A 20,308-nucleotide genomic window follows, 5' to 3' on the forward strand; every position below is an offset into this window, starting at 1 on the left:
AGCAATGTCAATATTTAGACTTGGACAAGCCAAAAAGTTAGAAGAGAGCGCCAAGCACAGGGTTTTGACTTGGCTTTGCACGTTAGCACACAAGCTGTGCCTTTGGAGCTGACTGTACACATTTGCTGGGGGCAAAAATGCATGAAGGTTAATATATACACAGGGGCACCCAGATCTAGGAAAATCTAGGAAGTTAAGACCAAAAGAGTCGCCCTGACTTTGAACTTCCCCATCCTGTGCTGTTCACTGAGCCTTGCTGAACTCCAGCCAAACGCTCAGCTTGAGATTTCACTGGTTTGGGGCTCCCCCACCCCCAACCGAGGCTGTGGTGTACGTTCTACACTAACATACTCTAAACCGAAAAAAAAAATACCGTTATCGGTGGTTGCATCTTTGTATAAGTCCTCTGACGAGCAGCAGATAGTAAATAGTCAATAGGCTGTGTTTGTTTGGTCTTAGCAAGCCTTAGACCTTTTTAAACATACTCTGGTAAGTTTGTTTACAAACGCTATTTAGAAATTTGGAACTACGTTTCATTTCCAGTAACCTTTAGATGCCTAACAGAGTCACTGTTTGCTAGAAAATAAACACAAGCTCTTTTCAGTATAAATAATGTCTGCATTCTGCTCCACAGGTGGAGTGGGCAGTAAATTATTATATTAAACATGGTTTCCTCTGAGATTCCTGGATCATATTTGGACATACTAATGGGAAAAAGCTTTAACCAGTTGATCCTAGTACAGAAGGCTTTGGAAAATCATTAGGAAGCAAGAATATCATAGTCAATATACTAATTTTGCCCATTATTGCTTTCCCAGAGTTTGAAGATAGTGTAAAATTTTTAAAGTGCATAACGCAAGCTGTGTGATCACACAGGTGGAAATAGAAACACATGTAACAGTTGGATGTTATTGGCTCAATAATACAAATGATAAGTTATACAAATACAACAGGAAAAAACAAAATTGTTTGGTCTTTTAATTATGATTATATTGTCTAAAAATGCTATTTTGAATAGGATGACCACATCTATGACTTCTGTATTGTAAAATGCCTGTAAGATTTTCATTGTTATCTATCGGTTTGTGGCCAAATGTTTTTTGGGTTTTTTTTTTTTTTTTGGTATCGTCCCAAGTGCTCAAAAATATATTTTCACAAATCCTGCAAAATGTTAACCTAGCTATTTCAGGATGTATTTGACCCTAAGAAATGCCACATTAACACTGGCACTTAGCAAAAGTAAAGCAGATTCTTCCCTTTCTCGGGGGAAAAAAAAGAAAACAACGTATGTTGAAAATTTTAGTGGCTCCCCATGTACTCCTGGCAGGCAGTAGAATTTATAAAGTATTTCTCTCTTTTATGTAGGTAAGTCCAGCTGTGAGCCGAGTGTTCTGTTCTTCACTTCCAGCAAGCCAGGTCAGTGTCTTTGTGCAAACCCATGACTATAGATTGGTAACATTCTGTATCTAATTTTGAGCATGCATTTCAGAACAGGTTTCTTAATCATTTGTGTTTTAAAAATTTTGTCTTTGACTTTTTTATGGACTCAGTTGTGAATGTCATGAGTTCAATGATTGTTAAAATTATTGCTTACTCTGTGAGTACCATGGTACAAATATGGGCCTCAAACCAGTTTGTCCTTCATACGACGTTTTATTTTTCACTTTAGGCATCAGAATGGTGCCCACGCTTGAGAATACTGGGGATCTGGGTGCTTGATAATTGAGGGTTTACTTCTATGCTAATCTTAGCACTCTGGGGTGGAAGAAACTTGATATAATAATAATTGACTTATTGAGCATGAATCACGGTTCAGGTAATGTGCTGCATTCTTTATATTAATAGTCTTATTCTGCTTCAAAAAGAAAAAAAAAATCTCTAGGAGGTGAAACCACTACCTTGAGTTCCAAACTACAGGTGAGGAGTTGGAAGTTGAGAGACATTAAATAATATGTTCAATTCTTACTTCTATTAAATGGCACAAATAGGATTTTTTTTAAAGTTTTTGTCTTACCCTAAGACCTAAACTCTCTAGTTGAAAAATTGTTTTCCACTAGGGAAACTGAAGACAAAGAAGGTTAAGTGACTTGTTTAAGATAACTTGGTAATTACTAGCACATATAATAACAATGGCCCAGCTGTTGCAAAATAATAAATTCTATTCTCTTAAGTAAATTAGTGAAATTGTAAGTATTCATGTGTACTTTCTGGCATGACACTGTCAAAGATATAAGAAAGTTTTTATTGTGGGGTCTCTGGCCTTGAAGATTTTACGGAAGATTTAAAAGGCAAGATGTTAAATATTCAGGTATGAAACAATAGAGAATAAATCAAGATTATACTTGCCAGAAGGCTGAATTGGGGATCAGTGGTACATTTATGAGAAGTTCAGCATTTTCCACTCTGTGGAATTACTTTGCAATTCCATATATGCATGAAAAAAAATTTCCAAGCACATTTTTTTTGTCTGGGTAGATGATTAATGGGTGAGAGTTTGGGAAAGGGTAGAATGTAGAATTTCAACCCAACAGGGAGAGATAATGTAGTCATCCAGAACCGCTAAATTGCAGTATCTCAAACTCAAGGATGTTATTGCCTCACAAGCATAGTAACCTAAAATTGTGAGCTGTTTGAATCTGCACGGCGTCTTTGAGAAAGCATAATAATTTGGCATGATGTTTAAAAGTACTGGATTTTTCCTGGAACCTCAGTTTGTCTGAAAGGCACCACGTAGATGGATTCGGATACATAATAGATAAATCCTAACCAAAGTCCTGATAACAACCAAATGTTAAGCAAGCCTTTTTCAGGTTTTGCCTGAATTGACAGGCTTCTCTCTCTTCTGTTCCCCTAGTTCCTTTCTCCCCTCTTTCTTTTCATAAAGTAATTTGTAACAGTTGTTAATCCTTCTTAGCTAGTTTTATATAAAAGGGTACTAAAAAATGAAATGGGAAACAAATTATGAAAGCAAACCTTAGGATATCATCTTTTTTAATGTACTGATAACCCCCATTCAAGCTAATAGCTCTAAAATCTTAATTAGTGAAGATATTTTTTAAGCATTTAAAGGGATGTTATAAGCTGTCCTATAACACGTCTGTCCTGTAAAAGTTGTTATATAGTGGATCATTACAAAATAGGTCACTTTCTATAACAGCACTATTATTATTGGGAAGATCCCATTACAGGCCAAGACCTCATCAACAGGGTTAGTTGTGATAATGGTATATAACAAAAATATCAGTATAGCAAACATAAACCTATAATTTTAAGCACTAAAATTATACTTTGAATCACATAACATTATGAACAAAAGAGATCTAGGAATTAGCATGGTATCTCTAATAATAATCATTTAGCAATCATTTATTTTCTCTTTTGAATTTCATAAGGCTTTGGTTAGTATGCATGACTTACCTCTTTTAAAATCGCTGGAAACATTTGAAATTCTGCCATTTTTTTGCTCAAGAAATATACCTGTAGAAAACAGAGAAATGTTTAAAACTTTCTCTTGGTCTTCCTTTTAGAAAATAAGCCATTCAAGTTTCCCTCTGGCTTCATGTTTTAGGGTTTAAAGAGCATAGGTGATTTGAATTCTTCTCTTCTCCACCAGGCTTCCCACCAACATCACAAGACCAAAACAAAACTTGGAGAGGGAGGGAAAAATGAGTTCCAAAAAGTGTGTGTAGACGAGGGCAGGAGATGGGTGAGTGTATGGGCAGCAGGGAAGAGGAAAAGGAAAGGGAAAGCTTTTGGGGGAAGGATCAAGAAGCAGTCACTCCAATGGATGGGATATTTACAGATTAGTTATTTGTTAGCATCAGAATTTTTTTATTTTTAGTTTGTAAACAAATAGGACCCACTTCCTCCTTTTCCTGGCACCTTTTGTTCCTTGTGCCCATAGGACAGATATTGGAAAACTGGCAAAAAACGCCAAAAAGGATGGACATGTGATTATGACTGTCACTTTTTCCAGATGTCCCAGGACACTCCTGTCTTCAGAAACTTCCTTGAGCTCTGTCATCAAATACATCAGCATGCCTCCAGTCAGGCTTTATCCACTAAAGAACGAATTAGCAAGTTTTACAAAGAAAGCGATGCCAATAGGTCTAGAAGAAAGCAATTACATGTCTCCACTGTGCACCTGAGTTTATTTATTGCATAGACACAGGTTAATGGCAAGTTCCCAGTGTTAATAAGGTTATGATCTTAGGTTCCATCTCTCTGTGGAGAAATTTCCTTTGAATTGTTACCCAACCATAGACCAAACCCTTAATGACTGCTGTGATAACAATAAACTAGCATTTATGCCCCTACTAGATGCCAGACACGTTAACTAAATTGCAGCTAATATTCATTATCCATTCCAACTTTACAGAGGCAAGAAATGGAACTCAGAGATGTTAAAGAACTACTAGGAAACAGAGCTTGGATTTGCACCCAATGCTGTCTAAGAACTTGAATATATATTTGCTCTAAATAACACCTCCCCCAACCCACCACCAAAAGCAACACTTTAAACCATTTCATTACAGGTTACTCTTGCAGATGTTGGAGTATAGAAGTTATTCTTCTGGGTTTGTTTCTACTTTCTAAATTTTGTATTTAAATTTGAACTACATAACATTTTTGCCTAGATAAATTGGCTAACTGTTTAGGTCATTTTAAATGTATTTTGATGGAAGTTGTCACAATCTTAAACAGTTGGGTCATAGAGAGTTGAATCATGGAGCCAGGAATGTCCTTATTAAGGATACCTAGCCCAACCTCATGTAGATGGAAAACACTGGCACCCAGAGAGGCAACGTAACTTGACTACTCTCATAGTTAATAAGTGACACCATCTGAACTGAACCCAGGCTTCCAAGTCCCAGCCAAAGCCCAGTTCCGTTACCTAACACTGCCTGAAAAGTGCCAAGTCTTCTAAATCTTCCAACATAGCCTGAAATACAACTAGCAAGTATGATATACATGTGAAACCCAAGGTACATCCAGAAATGCTGATAAGAGAATTCTAGTCGTGTAAAGATATGGTGGGTACTAGGAGAAACCTCACTTATCTTCGGTGGTGCTGAGATAAAATAGTCTTTTTCTCTTATTCAAAACATAACACCCTTCTAAGCTGTCTTTGTTACAAGAACCCTTCCAAGCTGTCTTTGTTATGTGATCCATTTGGCGCTTTTTCATTTTGACCAAACTCTGGCTTTTCATTAACTATGCAACTTAGGTGAAATATGACCTTACTTTCCTCAACTGTAAAATGGGAACAGTATCCCCTCCCCCATCAGAGGGTTATGAGGATGTTATAAAAGCCTCATGCATGTAAAGCACATAGTAGGTGCTCAATAAGGGTTAGCTCTCTTCTTAGCCTTCCTAGAGTATGTCAAAAGAAAGTGTTTTAATATATTAGGGCAGTTGTATCATTTTGTCTCTAAATTTACTGGAGTCATTTGAATTCTGATTTGCAAGGAATGGTTATAGGAACCTTTTTTTTCTTGAACACAACAGGCCCAGTGGTCTCTCTGGGTTCCAGTGGCCCAGTCTCCATTACATTTGTTTTCTTCACACTCTAAGGTTGCCAAAGTTTACTTGCATTGAATTATTTTATTGCCTTAGTTTCTGCTGCAAACTAATACCAAGCTTCTTTTGCAGATTTGTGGCTCTCATTTTCTTCCAGACACTGTTCCTAAGTAGCTAACGTGTGTTCTACATGGAACTTTGTATCTCAAAGCCACTATTTCCAGCCAGATAACTAAGAAATATTTCCAGAGAATATTATTGCCAGTAGAAAATTTTTGCTTTCAATTTTGAAAGGTGAGACTTCGCTACCTTCATTTCAATTCACTGTAGTATTGAGTATTTGAGGTATGCTGCTCCTGCCTTTTCTTTTTGTCACGTGTTGCTGACTGATATATTGATAGGAAAAGCATAAACACCACAATTTCCCCATTTCACCGGCAGCACTTGATAAGTACCCTGGCCTAAATTACATCGCTGGGAAGTGTTTTCTGCACTCCTCTCCCCAGCTGCCACATTTCGACATGTGGCACTTGCTGCCCTGCTTTGGACTTTTGGAACTGAGTCCTTGCCAACACCTCCAATTCATCACATATGTGGAGGAAAGCTACTGCTTTGATATATATTTTTTAAATACTTGTACCTGTTTTTCCTTTTTTAGTAATAATCCAAGTGGCCTAGAATAGACTTTATTATCCTGATGGTACAATTTCACTTTTAGTATTTGGTAAATGCATATTACAAGATGGATGTCCTTTTCTTCAAATTTAAAAGTAGCAAGTATACGTCTTTCCCAGTGCTATGAAGTGGCTGAACTGGGGCTAGGTGCTGAGAACTCACCAGTTGCTATATTGTCCTTAACCTTCTACTAATCTCAAACTGATTATATGTAAGTTTTTATTCTTACCAAGGAATTAATTGCTTTTAAAGCTGTGCTCAGGCTTTCATGTGTGTACAAGAATGGGCATCTTGTTAAAGTGCAGATTCTGATTCAGTAATTCTGGGATGGGGCCCGAGATCATGCATTTCTAACAAGCTCCCCATTGATGCCAGTGCTGCTGGTCTGTGGACCACACTTTGAGTCATGAGGTCCTAAAGAATAGTGGTTACTATATCTTATGCTGAAATTCATGCTTAATAGGCCATAACCAGACCTTATTTTGTTTGCTTGTTTCTTGAATCATAATAGAGAGTCATGGAATCTTAAACATAGGAGGGATGTAGGTGGTGATGACCTGGTAAATCAACCAGCTCTCCTGGAAAAAAGTAAAATGCATGTATGTGCATACACAAATTGACATAAATTTTAATGACATAAAGAATGTGTAGTACACTGTTTACAAATAATAATAAACTCTGTAGTACTTGTTATTGTAAATTCAGTATAGCCGATTAGGTCTCACAGTATGCTTTTGTTGTTTTTTGCAGAACTCTTCTATCCATAGGCCAACCTATGTTGCAGTTGATTAAGGGGTGCAGCTCCCATATAAATGCTGGCAGGTATTTTCTTTTATGTTAATCAGTAAGACAAAAGTGAAACATCAAAGACATACGTCAGAACTCTACTCATTCATCCATGATGTGAATAACTTCCTTGCTGAACCGGATGATAATTTTTAATACTGAAAGAATATTTTTCAAACGTACTATTCATAGTGCCACACCTACACATATAGCACACTTTTAAGTTTAATCTCCATTATTAACAGTTTTAAATTATTTTCTTAGATCTAGAACAATACGCAAGCACTGATTGGTAGTGGCTGCTGATTTCTGTGGTGTAAATATTCCCACCACGTCCAATTTCAAGCTGCTGATGTGGCTGAGCACAGAGTTGGAAAGAGATGATGCGGTGTCACACCATTGTATTGTACTTTCACCATATAGATAAAATTGGCGTGAATAGCCTCAAAATATAGATAATAGTAAACAGAAATAGCTAGAAAGTGATGCATTTTGAGTACTTATTATCTTTGTTTTTAGTATAATTTATGTAATTGTAAACTGATGTAATTTAATTTTTAATACTGGCACTAATGGGCCTGCAAAATTCCTAAAAATTTAACAGCTAGTTCTTGTGGTCTAGTAGGGGCTGGCTTCTGCACACCAATGGATATAGATTATCTGGTGTAGTGATTCCCAACCTTGCTTTACACTGAATACCTCAAAGAACTTAGAGCCTACAGTTTTAGTAGATCCGTGTTAGGGCCCAGGAATCTGAACTAAAACTGTTTTATCGAAGTATATCTTATATTTGAAAAACAAATTATAAGTATATAAAAAATTTTCCTAAATTGAATACACTCACATAACCAGCACCTAAATATAGAAACAGAACATTACCAGCACCCAGAAGCCCTTCTCATGCCCCTATCTAGCCACTACCCAATCAATGTAACCCTTATCTTGACTTCTAATACCATAAATTAGTTTTGCCTGCTTTTGGACTTTATATAAATGAAATCATATCCTATGTATTCTTTTGTACCTGGCTTCAATATTATGTTTCTGAGATTCATCCATAATGTGTGTAGCAGTAGTTCATTCATTTTTAGTGGTGTATAATATTCCATTGTATAAATAGGCCTCAATTTATTAGTTTTTATCCGTTCTACTGTTGATGGGTTGTTTCCAGTTGTTGGCTATTTTGGATAGTGCTGCCAAGAACATTCTTGTACAGATAGCAGTATGCAAAACAAAACAAATCCCCCAGTGAGTCCAATGAGCAGCCAATCTCGACTGCCTTCTCTGTATCTTCCCCTCCTCTCTATGTCTCATATAGCACGCCCACGGCCATTGATCCTTTCATGTGAACGTACTTTTAAAACATAAGCCATGAGGCCCATGTGCTTCCATTCATTAGAGTATGTTCTGGCTCTTTACAATACAGGTTCACCAGCTCTCCATTTCATCAAGATTTGTTCTCTCTAAATAGGGATGAGATTTGGCCTCACTTCAGTAAGCATGGGAGAATAATCGACACAGTGGACATGGAGCCAAAGGCTAAATTTGGCAGCTGATCATTAAGGCTCCTGGAAAGTGGCTTCAAGTAAAGGAACTTGTTTCCCTTTGTGTGTATCAAACAAAAGTCAACAATGAACCCTTAGATCAGATTCTAATATTCTTTAAACTCTATTTATTTGAAGTAGACCAGGGACTCTCTTCTGACATGACTACTGAAATCTCTCAAAGTCTCATGACTTGATCTGGAAAGATTAGAGAATGTTTTCCCATGGCCTTGTTCCTACACCTAGCATGCAACAGGTATATCCTTGTTGCATTGTTCTAGGCTGAGGGGCTATGTAGTTTTTGTGGTTGGGCCTATTGAGGTATTAGTTCCTTTGATAGAAGTAAAGGGAGCTGAATAACCAGGAACTCCAAGATGATATATTGATGAGTGGGACATCTGCTCAGGATTGAAAAGAAGTGTCCAGGAACAGCAAGGCTGTTCCCTACCATATAAAAGACATTTCACACAAAGTTCTTAAGGTACGCAGAGAGAAGGTCAAGAGTAGATGTTAATTTCACATAATGAAGGAAGAATGTTTTCTCACACATGAAGGTATTTTATTTCCTTGTTTTCCTACCTCCATGCCCTCTTTCTTGTAAAATTTCTTTGTTTCACAAAAAGCATATGTTCACTATAGAAGAGATGGAATATATAGATGAGAAAAATAAAAAAATTAAAATGATTTATAATCCTGTCCTATAAAAGATGTTGGCATTAGTATTTTAGTATATCTCTATCTCAATCTTTTTGTGTGAATTTAGGCACATAATTTTTAAGGAGTGGTGTTATTCTGTAAATTTTTAAATCTTTTTTAATGTAAAGATTTATCATGAACATCTTAATATAACAATAAGTGTACTCCTATAGCACATTTTTGATGGACATATATTCATTTTTCTTTAACCCATCTCCTTTGTTTGGACTTCTAAAGTTATTTTTGTTTCCACAAATAGTGATACGATGATGAATATTCTTTTTTTTTTTTTTTTTTTTTTTTGACGGAGTCTCACTCTATCACCCAGGCTGGAGTGCAATGGCGTGGTCTCGGCTCACTGCAACCTCCACCTCCTGCCTCAGCCTCCCAAGTAACTTGGACTACAGGCGTGTGCCACCACACCCAACTAATTTTTGTATTTTTAGTAGAGACGAGGTTTCACTATGTTGGCCAGGCTGGTCTCAAACTCCTGACCTCGTGATCTGCCTGCCTCGACCTCCCAAAGTGCTGGGATTACAGGTTTGAGCCACCATACCCAGCTGATGAACATTCTTTAAATGAAATATTTTTCTATACATTTATTATTTTTCCAGGAATAAAACCTTAAAATTGGATGAAAGTTATGACATTTTAAAGTCTTTTGGCTTAAAATTTCTAGTCGCACTCCAGACTGGTATCATTTTCCACTTCCACAAACAGTGCTTCATCCTGCTTTTTAAAATAGTACAATCTTTCATGTAATAATTTCTACCTAAAGTTGGAAGGTATAGGAACATGCCCTGAAAAATACTAGCTGGAAACTATTCATTGTTATTAGCCAATAACTTCAAATAAAGTAAGAGATCTTAGGAAGTCTGGTTAATTTTCCACCAGCACTTTTGCATTTATGGTCTAACGTTGCTGTGAAAACCTGACAAAACGTTTCTTCCTTTGCCTGAATCAAAGCACAGCCTAGTCCTAACGAGCATATGATAGTCTCTTGAATGTTTACATACAATTGCTTGATTGTCATTGTATCAGAAGACCACAGCAGGTGGTCATCCTGCTGCTCCAGAAGCTAACCTGGTAACATCTTTAGAGAATGCTTTCAATGAGTAACTTACTACAGAAGGCTGTGGAGACTTTTCTTCATGAGTATGGGTTTTTAAACACCCACAGTCTACAGCCTTGGTATTAGCTTTCTTAAATGAGCGCTTACAACTTTGCCATCTCTAAAGACTTGACCAATATTTTGATTATTAATTCTTGACAAAACTTCCCCATCCAGCTCTTAGCTAAGCCCCACCCCCATGAGGATGATAGGGCCTCCAAAATCAATGTGTAGAGTTTCTTGTTTCTTTCTTTCTTTCTTTTTTTTTTTTTACTTTAAGAAAGTACTGAAGTATAACACATAGAGAAATGTATGCAGATCGCAAATGTACGTCCTGATGACTTTTTGCAAACTGAACATACCTATGTAACTGGCACCTAGATCAAGAACCAGTACACCACCAGTGCCCTACTTCTGGTCACCACCCGACTTCACCCTCAGTGTGTTTGAAACACCTCACATTTTATGTCCAGGGTAAGTCCTTCATTTACAGAATTCTATGTTTGCCTGAACCATTACTTTATATGAGCTAGCTACTGTTAGCTTCCATCAGGATGTCTCCCTTGTCACTGAAAATGTGTAGAAAGCTGCCTTTCCAAGTAAAGATTGCAACGTTAAATTTGGGCACTGAGTGTGCATCAATATTTATGTGTTTGTGATTTCCAGGTACACAAATACATACATGGCATGCATACCAACAAATCTGGAACTACTTTCTTCTTAATGAATGTAAAGCTGAATTATGCTATATTGATCTGAGCTTAGACTATCTTTAACTACAATTGATTGCCACAGAGTATTTCATGTGCCCTGTTTCCAGTTTTTTAAAATTCTCATTTCAGTTACCGTAAGTATTCCCTTTGAATGCTCAAGATTTAAAAGCCAAGAATTTTTCATCTTCTGTTTGAGATAGAATTGTATGTGTTTGTCCTGAATATCCACAGCTGTCTTTTTATATGGTTCAATTTCTGTGTTTGATATTCAGAAAAACATTTTGATTCCTGTGGGGTTTTTTTTTTATGTGAGAGCTCGAGTCAGAGAAAGAAACAGGTTTAGCAGACTCTCTATGCTTTTTATGTACATATGGTTTTGAAAAACAATTTATGTGTTATCAAAAATCATGTGTTATGATTGGGTTGTACTCTTAGTGAAGTGTACTCTTAGTAGAAGTGACAATCAAGGGTTATACTTAATCTATCCATTAGTTTTTAAAAAGCTAAAACATCTTTCTCATTATAGAAATAATATGTCTAAGAATATTATTCAGCCATAAAAAGTAATGGAGTACTGAAAGGTGCTACAATATGGATGAAAATGCAAATACTACGCTAAGTGAAAGAAGACAGACCCAATAGGCCACATATTGCATGATTCCATTCACATGAAGTGTCCAGAATAGGAAAATCTGTAGAGACAGAAAGTAGATTTGTGGTTGCCAGAGCTGGGGCGAATGAGAATAGAGAATGACTGCTAGTGGATACGTGGATACAAGGTTTCTTTGGGGGATAATGGAAATATTCTGGAATTAAATAGCAGGAATGGTTGCACCACCCTGTGAATATCATAAACACCACTGAATTGTATATTTTAAAAGAATAAGTTGTGTAGCATGTGGATTTTATCTCACATTTTTTTTAAAAAAGTAAGACGTGCATTGTAGAAAATGTGAAATCAAAAGTAAAGTAGAAAATGGCAGGAACAAGTTATAGCCTCATTGTCCAGAAACAATTAGTGTTGCTTTCTAGTGTATTTCCTTCCAGTTTGTTTTGTTTTTCATGTATTGTTGTTGCAGAGGGAAAATGTCAGTGTTGCTTCCTGTTACATGACAGAGATACAGTTATTGAATTTTAAATAGTCACATATTAAAACCAACCCAACCCCCTTAAAAAAGGGTTAAGTCCCAAGAAAGATTTGTTTATTTGTCAGAGGGAAGTAATGGATGGGAATGCAAGTAAGACAAGCAGAGAATGATGGCTAGCCCTGTAAGAAGGGATGAAGAAGGACCTGAAAGGAAGAGATCCCAGGTCCTGAGAGGCAGAAAGACAGATTTGAGCAGTTGTCATGAAAGGTGAGACTCCAGAGGGCAACATTTCAAAGAGACTTTTTTAGGAGGTTCACTGTAAGATGCGTAACAGGTGAGGTAAGTCACACCTCTCTATTCATAAGCAGCTACATGGTTCACAGCTTTCTAAGAATCAGTTTGTGTTTCTTTTGCTTTGCCACTGTGCTAAGACAGTGCTTTGGGTGAGTGCGTGAGGCACAATTTTATTTGGGTTACACATACTTATTTACTGTTGTTTCAGTCCAATGTATTTCACATTACTATTCCACACTTTCCCCTCAATAATATCAGCATTTCTCTGGATTATTGCAAACTCATCATAAGCATAACTTTGATGACAATCTTAATAGATGAGACGTACTGATGTTCTCTTGATACTAAGCACAGAGGTTGAAATATTTCACAAGCATTATCTAATATAATATTCACAACAACCCATGGAAGGAGATAATTATCCCCAGTTTACAGATAAGAAAATACAGGCTCCGACAGATTAATTTGTCTAATATCACTTAGCAAGTATCTTAATCATTCCCTCACTTGTCATAGGTTGTTTTCATTTTTTTTTAAAGATGTGGTAAATATATTTGCTTTTAAAACATTGCCTATTTATAAAATTATTACCTTAGATGGATATATTAGAAAGTATTTTTTAAATTTACAAGGGTTGAGATTTTTTGTTCATGTTATAGAGCTTTTCCTTTCAATTGTTTCATTTACTTCTTTGTGGGCAGAGAATTTGGTTGACAACAATTTACACTTTGGGGGATTTGGGGCCTTATGGCCCAGTATGTGGTCAGCTTTTTAAATGTGCCAAGAACACTTGAAAGAAAGCTATCTTTCTATAGGTTTAAAAATGTGGGATATTTATTAATTTAGCCTTAGTATTTGTTATTCAGATCACCCATGTGTTGTTTATTTTCACTTTCTTAATCTGACATTGCTTTATTCTGATTTTTTGTCCCATATATTTGTTATTGTTGTGAGTTTCTCCTTATACTTAAGTTTTCTTCGTTTTATTCTATGTCTTTTGGTCTATGAAGGTTCATGTGACTTCTATTATGAATTGGCCTTTTGTAAACTTCTAGATTATCTCTGGCAGATACTTTTTCTATACCATTTTGTAACCAAATTCAAAATAACTACGTAGGATGATCTTACGTTTTTATTGGCTTTGGTTTCCGTAGTTCTTTAAAGCCTTGATGCCTTTGTTTGTTTTTAGTATTTAATTTTCAGTTATCTCTAGGTGTTTTGGCTAGTATCTTTGAGCAGTTTCCTTAAGGGAACTTGGGTTTTTTGACCTGAGTCTTTGATATCTAAGAACAGCTTTATGTTGCTTTCATATAAATATCAATTTGACCCAAGTCAGAAATTTATTATCATGTCCTTTTTCTTTCAATAATCTGTTTTTTTAATTTTTCGTTTTCAATTATTATGGATGCATGTTAGTTGTACATATTTATGGGGTACATGTGATATTTTGCTACAAACATAAAATGTATAATAATCAAATCATGGTAACTGGGTGATATGGTTTAGTTCTGTGTCCCCGCCCAAATCTCATATCCAATTATAATCCCCACATGTTGAAGGAGGGGCCTGGTTGGAGGTGATTGAATCATGGGGGCAGACTTCCCCCTTGCTGTTCTCATATTGGAGTTCTCAGGAGATCTGGTTGTTTAGAAGTGTGTAGCACTTACCCCTTTGCTCTCTCTCTCCTGCTGCCAAGTGAAGACACGCTTGCTTCCCCTTCACCCTCCACCATGATTGTAAGTTTCCTGAGGCCTCCCAGGCCATGCTTCCTATCTGCCTGTAGAACTGTGAGTCAGGTACACCTCTTTTCTTTATAAATTACCCATTCTCAATTCTTTATAGCAATGTGCGAACAGACTAATACATTGGGGTATCCATAACTTCAAGCATTTATCATTTTTTTGTGTTAGAAACATTCCAATTCCACTCTTAGTTATTTTAAAATATGCAATAAATTATTGTTAATTTATTATAGTTGCCCCGTTGTGCTACCAAACTCTAGATCTTACTCCTTCTGTGTAACTGTATTTTTTACCCACTAGCCATCCCCTTTCTGTACCCCTTTCCACTACCCTTCCCAGCCTCTGCTAACCACCATTCTATTCTATTCTCTACCTCCATGAGCTCAAATTTTTTTTTAGCTCCGATATATGAGTGAGAACATGAAATATTTGTCTTTTTGTGCCTGGTTTATTTTATTTAACATAATATCCTTCAGTTCCATCCATGTTGTTTCAAACAACAGGATTTCTTTTCCATTCATCTGCTGATGGACACAGGTTTATTCCATATCTTAGTATTTTAAGTAGTACTGCAATAAACATGGGAATGTAGATATCGCTTTGATATAGTAATTTTCCTTTTTTTTGTTGTTTTGGATATATACCCAGCAGTGGGATTGCTGGATCATAAGAGAGTTTGATTTTTAGTTTTTTGAGGAACATCCATATTGTTTTCCAAAATGGCTGTGCTAATTTGCATTCTCACCAGCACCTTGCAAGGGTTCCCATTTCTCTATATCCTCACCAGCAATCATTATTGCCTGTCTTTTTCATAAAAACCATTTTAACTGGGGTGAGATTATATCTTATTGTAGTTTTCACTTGTGTTTCTCTGATGACTAATGATATTGAGCATTTTTTCATATATGTGTTAGCTATTTGTACGTCCTTTTCTAAGAAATATCTATGCAGTTCTTTTACCATTTTTAAATTGGATTTTTTTTCTGTTAAGTTATTTGAGCTCCTTATATGTTCTGGTTATTAATCCCTTGTCAGATGGGTAATTTGCAAATATTTTCTCCCATTCTGTGGATTGTCTCTTTACTTTATTGTTTCCTTTGCTATGCTTGATGTAATCCTGTTTGTCCATTTTTGCTGTGTGATCTCAGGAAATCTTTGCCCAGCCCAATGTCCTGGAGTGTTTCGTCAATATTTTCTTATAATAGTTTCATAGTCTGAGGTCTTAGATATAAGTATTTAATCTATTTTGATTTAATTTTTGTGTGTGGCATGAGACAGGGGTCTAGTTTCATTCTTCTGCTTATGGATCTCCAATTTTCCCAACACCGTTTATTGAAGAGACTGCCTTTTCCCCAGTGTATGTTCTCAGCACCTTTGTCAAAAACAAGTTGGCTGTAAATGTGGGAATTTATTTCTGGGTTCTCTGTTCTCTTCCATTGGTCAGTGTGTCTGTTTTTATGCCAGTCCCATGCTTTTTTGGTTACTATAGCTTTGTAGTATAATTTGAAGTCAGATAATGTGATGCCTCCAGCTCTATTCTTTTTGCTTAAGAAAGCAGTGATGATTAATACTGAGTGTCAACTTGACTGGATTGAAGGATGCAAAGTACTGATCTTGGGTGCGTCTGTAAGGGTGTTGCCAAAGGAGACTAACACTTGAGTCAACTGAATCTGTAGATTGCCTTGGGTAGTATAGGCATTGTAACAATATTGATTCTTCCCATTTATGAACTTGGAGTAACTTTCCATTTTTTGTGTCCTCAATGTCTCATAGTTTTCATTTTAGATAACTTTCACTTCTTCTAGGCATTTTGTTTTATTTGTAGCTATGATAAATTGGATTACTTTCTTGATTTCTTTTTCAGATTGTTCATTGTTGGCATATAGAAATGCTACTTATTTTTGTGTATTGATTTCATATCCTGAAACTTTACTGTTTATCAGTTCTGATCATTTTCTGTGGGATATTTAGTTTGTTCTAAATATAAGATTGTATCATCTGCAAACAAGGATAATTTGACTTCTCCCATTACAATTTGAATGCCCTTTATTTCTTTCTCATGTCCAGTTGCTCTGACTAGAATTTCTAGTATTATGTTGAATAAAAGTGGTGACAGTGGGCATGCTAGTCTTGTTCCAGATCTTAGAGAAAAGACTTTCACTTTTTCCTCATTCAGTATGATACAGTCAGTCTGTTATATATGTCTTTTATTGTGTTGAGATATGTTCCTTCCATACCCAGGTTTTTGGGAAATTTTATGAAGGAATGTTGAATTTTACTGAATGCTTCTTTGGCATCTATTGAAACGATCATGTTGTTTTTTTCCTTCATTCTGTTCAGATGATGTGTCACATTTATTGATTTACATATGTTGAACCATCCTTACATCCCTGGGGTGAATGTCACTTATCATGATGAAAATCTTTTTAGTGTGTTGTTGAATTTGATTTGCTAGTATTATGTTGAGGAATTTTGCATCTATGTGTATTAGATATATTGGCCTGTAGCTCTCTTTCTTTGTTGTGTCTTTGACTGTTTGTAGTATCAGGATAACACTGGAGTCGTAGAGTAAGTTTGGAAGTATTCCTTCCTTCTTAATTCTTTGGAATAGCTTGAGTAGGATTGCTACTAATTCTTAAGTGTTTGAGAGTTTAGCAGTGAAGCCATCAGTTCCTGTCCTTATTTGTTTGTTTGTTTGTTTGTTTGTTTGGACATTTATTTATTTTGGACAGAGTCTTGCTCTGTTGCCCTAGCTGGAGTGCAGTGGTGCAGTCTCAGCTTACTGCAACCCCTGCCTTCCGAGTTCAAGTGATTCTCCTGCCTCGGCCTCCCAAGTAGCTTGGGGTTACAGGCGTGCACCACCACACCTAGCTAATTTTTGTATTTTTAGTAGAGACGGGGGATGGGGTTTCCCCATGTTGGTCCAGCTGGTCTTGAGCTCCTGACCTCAAGTGATCTGCCCGCCTCAGCCCCACAAAGTGCTGGGATTACAGGTGTGAGCCACCACGCCCAACCATGTCCTGGCTATTTACTTGATGGGAGACGTTTTTATTACTGCTTCAATCTTGTTACTTGTTATTGGTCTATTCAGATTTTGTGTTTCTTCATGGCTCAGTCTTCGTAAGTTGCATGTGTCTAGGAATTTGTCCATTTCTTCTAGGTTTTCCAGTTTATTGACAGATAGTTATACATAATGGTCCCTAATGATTCTTTGAATTTCAGCAGTATCAGTTGTAACATCTCTTTTTTTATATCTGATTTTATTTATTTGGGTCTTCTTTTTTTTTTTCTTAGTCTGGCTAAAGATTTGTCCATTTTACTTATCTTGTCAAAAAAAATCATTTTGTTGATTTTTTCTGTTTTTATCTCAATTTCATTTCTTTCTGTGCTGATCTTTATTAATTATTTTCTTCTACTAATTTTGGGTTTAGTTTGCTCTTGCTTGTCTAAGATATATTATAAGGTTGTTTATTTGAGGTTTTTCTACCTTTTTGATATAGGCATTTTAGGCATTTATTGCAATAAACTTTCCTCTGAGTACCATTTGTGCAGTATTCCATAGGTTTTGGAATGTTGTGTTTGCATTTTCATTTATTTCAATACATTTCTAAGGTTTCTTTTAAATTTCTTCAATGACTCAATGTTCATTCAGGAGCATATTAGTCTTTTCTTGCATTGCTATAAAGAAATACCTGAGACTGAATAAATGATGAAGAAAAGAGATTAAAATAGCTCATGGTTTTGCAGTCTTTACATAAAGCATGGTACTGTCATCTCCTCAGCTTCTGGGGAGGCCTCAGGAAGCTTATAATCATGGTGGAAGGTGAGAGGAGAGCAGCAGTGTCACATGGCCAGAGCAGAAGCAAGAGAGAGAGAGTGAGTGGGGTGGGGGAGGAGCCACACACTTTTAAATGACCAGATCTTGTGTGAACTGAGAGCAAGAGTTCACTTATCACCAAGAGGATGACTCAAGCCGTTCATAAGTGATCTACCCCCATAATCTAAACATTTCCCACCAAGCCTGAACTCCAACATTGGTGATTACAATTTAACATGAGATTGGGTCAGGGACAAATACCCAAACTATATCTAAGAGCATATTGTTTGATTTCCATGTATTCATATAGTTTCCAAAGTTCCTCTTGTTATTGAGTTCTAGTTTTATTCCATTGTGGTCAGAAAAGATACTGGATATGATTTTTAAAAAAAATTTTGAGACTTGTTTTGTGGTCTGACATATGGTCTATCATTGGGAATGTTTCATGTGCTGAGGAGAAGAATATGTATTCTACAACTGTTGGATGAAATGTTCTGTAAATGTCTGTTAGGTCCATTTGGTCTATAGCAATTTTTTTTCTTGATTTTCTGTCTAGATGATCTTTCCAATGCTGAAAATGGGGTGTTGAAGTCCCTGGCTGTTACTATATCAGGGTCTCTCTCTCTCTTTAGCTCTAATAATATTTGCCTTATATACCTGGGTGCTGCAGTGTTGATTGCTATATCATCTTGCTTAATTGACCCCTTTGTCATTATATAATGACTTTCTTTGTCTTTTTTTACAGTTTTTGTCTTGAAATCTATTTTATCTGATATAGAGATACCTAATTCTGCTCTTTTTTGGGGGATTTTATTTGCATGGAATACCTTTTTCCATCCTTAAGACTCTCTTATGTGTTTTTAAAATCATCTTCAAATAGTGTCTTAGTGAAATTTATAGTCATTCATATCATTATTTCTTTATGGAGAAGATTTGTGTCCATTAGTTTTAGAAGATATTTTGATACGATACAATGGGATTCTTATATAATTTGTCATTGATATGTAAACATTTTACTGAAAAAAATGCATAGATTTGGAGCCTTCCATTGTTTTTCTCCTCCTCCTTCTCCTCCTTGCTTTTCCCTGCTCCTTCCTGTTTTTTGTAGTGGGAACGTTTTGTTCTATTAAATCACACTATGCTCCTTAGTTCTTCAGGAACACATACCATATTAATCCATTTTCACATGGCTGATAAAGACATATCCAAGACTGAGTAGTTTGTAGAGAAAAAGAGGTTTAATGGACTCACGTTCCATGGGGCTGAGGAGGCCACACTATCATGGTAGAAGGTGAAAGGCAGACAAGGAAAAAAATGAGATCAAAGTGAAAGCAGAAACTCTTTACAAAAACATCAGATCTTGATCAACTCACTATCCCAAGAACAGTATGGGGTAAACCACCCCTCATGATTCAGTTATTTCCTACTGGGTCCCTCCCACAACATGTGGGAATTAGGGGATCTACAATTCAAGATGAGATTTGGATGAAGATTTAGATGCGACCATATCGCATACTATTCAAGAGATTGCATTTTGACAGTCAGTCTCTTTATTGTCTTTGGTCAATCATCAGTAAAGACAAAGAAAGATTGTCTTAACGTCTGTATTTAGAGAGAGCTTCTTATGCTTGACCTGTACCTCACTAATTAATTTTACAACATTTTCAAGTCTACTATGTACTGTTGCCAGCATGGCTTTCAATTTGGTGACCTTATATTTCATTTGTACGTGGTCTTTCTTTATCTCGTCCCATTACCTACTTATAATTTCATCTACTATTAGTTTATAAATGTATATTATCTTCTTTTACATGATTAAGTTCATGAATCTGATTTTTGAAGTTTTTATTCTGCTGTTTTATATAGCACATTTATCTAAGTGGAAGACCTTTCTTCTGTGCCTTTAGGTAATTGCTTGTACACATCTATGCTTCAGTGTTTTTAATAGGTCATGTGTTGAATGGTCTCTGTTTACACTATCCATACACAAAAGGATTCACAAAGGCCAAGGACTGAAGCATATTCCAAATGCTTGGATAACCATAGGCTCTGCCAAAGATCAAGGTAGGGCTGTCTCATAGCATTCCAGGAAATCACCCAGTTCCAGAGCAGACAAGCAAAGGAACTCAATATAATATGAGCTAAGAGAACCTTTGAGGGTGAATGAATTAAGGACAACAGTGAGGAATGTGACCATGGAAGTTACACTAATGTTCAGTCTTAAGAGGCAGCACCCCCTCACCTGACTCCCTCTTGCATTAACCCCACAAGATCAATCAGTTCTGTCATAGGGTCAAAACTGAAAGGGTCTGGTTGAGTGGG

General features: G+C 36.3%; 1 protein-coding gene across 17 annotated transcripts in view; it reads left to right on the forward strand.

Annotated features, from left to right (window-relative positions):
* Positions 1–20,308, forward strand: part of RHOBTB1 (Rho related BTB domain containing 1) — a 132,341-nt gene that overhangs the window by 58,239 nt on the left and 53,794 nt on the right. For 7 of the 17 annotated variants that reach the window (XM_038009203.2, XM_007963343.3, XM_038009204.2 and 4 more), the window contains one exon: positions 1,366–1,416. The gene's annotated coding sequence lies outside the window, so the exon portion shown is untranslated. Of the gene's footprint in view, positions 1–1,365; positions 1,417–5,652; positions 5,815–6,945; positions 7,018–10,612; positions 10,807–20,308 lie in introns of all 17 variants that reach the window. The other 10 variants (XM_038009189.2, XM_073019117.1, XM_073019115.1 and 7 more) reach the window with 6 other exon arrangements.

This window comes from Chlorocebus sabaeus, chromosome 9 (genome assembly GCF_047675955.1).
Source record: "Chlorocebus sabaeus isolate Y175 chromosome 9, mChlSab1.0.hap1, whole genome shotgun sequence".
NCBI lineage: Eukaryota > Metazoa > Chordata > Mammalia > Primates > Cercopithecidae > Chlorocebus > Chlorocebus sabaeus.